The following is a 5802-nucleotide window of genomic DNA, read 5'->3' as shown; positions in this document are numbered from 1 at the left end:
ATAACAAACCTTGAAGTAATACCAATCCGCATAAGGTTTGATTATGAAAAGGCAATTACATTTGTTACATGGTATAGACCGCCAAACATTGGAAATGATACATTTGATTTGTATGAACAATTCCTGACTTTTGTTGATTCTTTTAATACTGATATTGTTATCATGGGCGATTTAAACTGTGATCTATCAAAAACGCCACCGTCAATACAAACTAGAATGTTAAAACAAATTCATGATATTTTTGCATTACATGAAATCAATATTACGGAACCTACACGAATCACGCGTAACTCAATGAGTTTGACAGATCATATCCTTACAAACAATCCAGAGATGGTTAGTACGTATGATGTCATTCATAATGGTCTGAGCGACCACTCGATGTCTTATTTGTAATGGAGATGCAAAACGACTAAATGTAACCCGCGTACGATAATATACAGGAAAATGACAAATATAGATACTAAAGTGTATTTTGATGATTTAAGAAACCAAAACTGGAGTATTGTAGAAGATACTTCAAACCTTGATGATGCTGTTAAAGTGTGGGAAGAACTTTTCCTTGAGGTAGTGAATAAACACAAGCCAGTGAGAAAGACACGTGTCAGGAATAAATACTCACCCTGGATGACTAAGGAGATTATTGTATTAATGAGAAAACGAGATAAGTTAAAAGGAAAAGCTAAAAAGGTACATATGCGTATTTTGGATGGAAATGATGAAAATCATAAACATATTTTAGAAGCTAATTATGATGAATTATGGGAAGAATACAAGATGATAAGAAACAAAGTTACTTCTCTGATTAGGAAATCGAAAAAGAATCACTATAAAAAGAGGCTTACAGAAAAATCTAGGCCAAATCAACCATGGGATGTGTTGAGGGAATTAACCTCATCAGGCAGTAGACCTAAGTCGCCATATTCAGTCGATGATGATATTGCACGAGTTAATGATTTTAATGATTATTTTGCAAACATTGGTGTAAATCTGGCATCACAAATTCCTCATGTAAAACGATGTATTGTAAATGAAGTTTCAACACAATCAAGTTTGACTCTGCATGTAGTAAATGAGGAAGAGGTACTTAAAGTCATCAAAGGACTCAAAGCGAAAAAGTCAACTGGTCTAGATGGCCTTTCAGTCAAAATTGTACAATTATCTGCATTAGGGTGAAACTATCAGGTCTTTCTATAATATTTCATCATAGAGAAGGCTGTTTTTGGTGGCCAACTTGGATATCTTAACGTCCTCAAGTTTGCACATGTTTCATCGTCCAGAGGAGGATTCAGAACCCAAGAAAAAGGTCAAATAAATGACAATTTTTATTCTAAATTTTTTGACAATTTGTGAGAAGATAGTTATATCAGATTTTGGCGGCCATATTTAAACCCATCTTGAATGTATCAAAACCCTTAAGAATGTGTAAGAGATGCACCGCCCAGATTCAGATTCGGCACTTTAGAAATAGGGGAAGGCAAACAATCATTGGGTGGACGATAAAACAAGGTTAGGCCCAAAGTCTTATTTTGGCACCCAGACTACCGCTAAACGGATTACTGACCACTTCACTGGATTATGGGAAAAATTTTATGGCAGACTCAGTGCAACATCGTTTCAGATTTTTCATTTTGCAACTTATCTTTTCGTGAGGAGATCAAAACATTTGCTAATATTGAAATCTCTATCGTTTCATTCTCAGTGGTCAACACTGTCTCCACAGTTCGGGGATGGAAAGGGGAAGACATCCGATTGCCATGTCACTTCCAAGGGGAGCCTGCAGTTGTGACCTGGGTCAAGGAGAGCGTCTTGTATCAGCAGGTGCCCAAGGCTGAATTCATCGTTGGGAATTTTGAGAGCTTGGAGGAGGGATTCGAATTTGGCAAGAACTTCAGCCTTGCCATCACCGACTTGAAGTTGGCAGATGAAGGCCTTTACGTTTGTCACGTGCTTTTGACGAATTTCGAGAATTTCGAAAATTCTGTACATTTGACTGTTATCTGTAAGTGACATTTTATGTATCATGATAAGGAGCTTGGGGTGGTTGTTTTTTTTTTTCAAAGGTTTGCACTACCTTGTAACATAATTTGATGAAAGCAAAGCAACAGTCGGTTGAAGAGACAACTATAGGAATTGATAGCTATAATGGCCTGTTGACTAAAGTCTAAATCATTTAACACTAAAGTCTAAATCATTCAACACAATTTGTCAGCCACTTTAGTACGAAAAAGGATCTTGTTGCGGCACAGATTGTCGCCCCTGCACAAATTGTCGTCCCAGGACAGTTTGTCGCCTGGCAACAAATTGTGCTGCTCGTGCGGAGTCAATTGTTGACCTTAATGGCGACAATTTGTGCAGGTCAAATGAAGCGTAACTGCTCAAATTGTCCTTGGTGGTTGTTTTCAAGCTGCAGAAGATAATGAAAAGATGCACTACGAATTGTGTGGTTGGGGTACAGGCACTTGAACAAACAAACACACACATCCTCATTATGGATACACCACCTTCAACATACATCCTTACAAAATCATACAATAACACACACGCAAATACGCACACATACACACGCTCCAATCCATTAACGTACCCCTCACACCATCCACTGCTCCACACACAGACACACACACACGCACAAACACTCTCACACACACACACACAAATGGACACTCAATTATCTTGTGCCCGCGCACATACACATTCCTCTAAACCTTAAGGTCACTTTTTTACATGGCTTGTTTGCGTAGTCAAGTCAGTTATGTGTTGGTATTCCACTGCCTATATCAAGAATGATATTACCTCCCTTCCCAATGTGCTTCGAGGGCGGGCAACAATTGTGCCATCAGCTCCCTGCATCATCTGTCTCTCGTTTCAGGGAGCGACAATTTGTGTCGCAACAATTTGCTTTCCTGTCTTATGAAATCATCTGTTTGTCTTTCATCTTTTTTTATCATGTTATTTCACCTACTCATTTATCTAGATTATTATTATATCTTTAAAAAATGGAACAGTGGTTGATACCCTTTCTCTAGTTTTCTGTAATTGCGATCGTGTCCGTGAAGCTGTACTACTTTTATAATAAACCAAGATGAAATGAATCTATACCGTATGCCAGAAATTATACTGCTCCCTGGTAAAGTGATAAGCTAGTTCGGTGTTCATGGCAGATGATGAACTTCAACAAAATACTGGTGGTTCCAATCCTTCTCATTCTCCCCATTCTGAACCATAACTTTTAAATTTGCAGTACAACATCACAATAATATAATACGATCAATTATCATTAATTCATCTTTTTTTCTTGTTCTTTTTGCAGATTAAGAAGCAATGTATTCACAGCAGTGTCCTTGCACTAGTTTGAATAATATTATCTACTGCAAGCTGCCTATCAGCGTGTAATTATTTGTCACTTTGGCGCTGATTGGGCAGAAGTCTTTATGATTTGTAGGGTCCTATACGATACCACAAAGAGAAGGGCTGGCAGAACGTATTTGCTTTTTTGGTGGGAGTGGGATTAAGGAGCGGTAGGCAGTATGTAATACCACGGTGTGGCGGGTTGCTGTGATATCTTTATTCATATATGTTTCGTAATTACCTTATTCCCACCTCTAGTTCACTTCACTATAATGCTTTACTCCAATGTTCTTGTAGTGGCATGGTTCGGTCAATTCCCCAAATTGCTGCTGTTGATTAGAACTTCATTTTTTTTTTACTTAGTAGACCTATACTATTAAAGTATAAAGCCTTCGAAATAAGTAGCGAAAGAAAAAAATTATGACTGCCATTCCCATAGCCACTGTAACATTGAATGATATCTTATCAGAATATAAAACATAATTTGCTCTCAAGGAGTATTAATGTTACTATAAATACAACAGAAAACTCACGATTATGTTCATTGTTCCGAAAGTTGGTGCTATTATTCCGGAATACCGTATACCTATAGACATGATAGATGTTGAAATTAAATAAGGTTCGTTAACATTGGTTGGTCCGAAAATGAAAACACACACACACGCACATACACACACACACACGCGCGCGCGCGCAAGCACACACGCACACACACAAGAAGAAGAAATGGTTGACTGACGTACCTTCGAAATAAAGAATCTTATATTGTCTTCGAATAAATTAACTAACTATTTTCGTAATTACGCACCTTTGGAATAACGAACCTTCAGAAATCGGGATAACAAATTGTAAACATATAAAACAATGTGAAAGAAGCGAAAGGATGCTGTTTGTATTTCCAGCCCTATGTGCAAATGTAAATATGCAGTATATTACTTTAAAATAATGAAAGTACATGCGGGTTATTTGATCGAGGCTGTTAAACATAAGATTGCGCCCTAACATTGTCTAATACACAGCTACACGTATTTGCAAGATAAAAGGACAGGAGGTAAGATTTGGGTGTTTTTTTTTTTTTATTTCATAAGTCGTGAGTTCTCGGTGTATATATCACGGACTATCATACTCCTTATAAAATTGTCTCAATGGAATCACAACTTCGGGGCTTCTGTTTCGGAGCGCGTTTCGCGACATGCCCAGATAAGATTAATATTTACAAGGAACGAAGTTTTCACAATTTTTGATATTTTTGAATTTGATATGTTCGGATCGTAATGTCTAATTAAATTCCTACAGTTGTGGTTACGGTGTAGTGTGTAAGTGATAATTAGATTTCCGTCTAGTAATGAACAGAAGAACGTCTTGATTAAGTTAAAACAGTGTCATGAAATATAACAATTCATTGTTCACTGTGTAAATGAGACAAAACTATATAAACAAGATAATGTTAATATCAGTGGTTATAAGGTGTATTTAATATCATAAGTTCTGCGAGGAGGAATATGCCCTTGCTCGCAAAAGCCATCATTGCCACTAACTATGCAATAGCTTTCCTTTGCAAGAGTAATGTGTTATAATAATATTGTTTGATATGCAGTACGCGTAATACACGAGAGTGTTGAGGCCTATACCATAAAATACAATATCACCGCATTTGAAGCATGCATAGAACATTCACTGACCAACATCATGATACATTAAGCAAATATAAGACTAAAATCTCATAGTCATAACCCAGTTAAGAAGATGGCAAAAACAAAAATGGACTTTTGCAAGTATAAAAACTAAATAGCTATGGAGGTCATTACATGAGATATGGGAAACTACATAGACGTCATATGCTTTTTTGACATTCAAGCCGTATTTGTAAAATGCCAAACCATACGGCAGTTATGTAACTGTCTTTCCACGAAAGAGATTAAGAAACTGCATTAAATAATTTACTATGTAGAAATATGTAACATAATATAATATGAATATTATATATATATATATATATATATATATATATGAAGAGTTTGTTTGCAAAAACCGATAAGTCCATATTTGTCAAATGGAGATATTTGCGATTAAAGGTCAAGAAAAATAAAGGGAATAATAAGAAATTTTTTGCTTCTTTTGACCATAACTTCAAAAATATACCTTTATATGTAGTAACCAATATATCATTTAAAAGGTATTATTTTGTACTTTATGACAGAGACCGTACTTCAAAATCTTCAAAAATGGACTTATCGGTTTTTGCAAACAAACTCTTCATATAGTTTTAGTATAAACTGTGTGCCGTCTTATGAACGTCTTGTTTCACTAGCGATGGCATCAAGCCATATAATCGAGGAAAGCGTCAAGAGGAGTCAGTCCAGTCACAACCGATGTACGTACCAAACTCCCTCCAGCGTTACTTCCGATATACTTACGTGTGTCGTGAGTGGATTCAAGCCTGACATTTCT

The sequence above is a fragment of the Diadema setosum genome, chromosome 4, assembly GCF_964275005.1.
Source record: "Diadema setosum chromosome 4, eeDiaSeto1, whole genome shotgun sequence".
In the NCBI taxonomy this organism is placed as follows: Eukaryota; Metazoa; Echinodermata; class Echinoidea; order Diadematoida; family Diadematidae; genus Diadema; species Diadema setosum.
Note: the sequence above shows the minus strand (reverse complement) of the source record.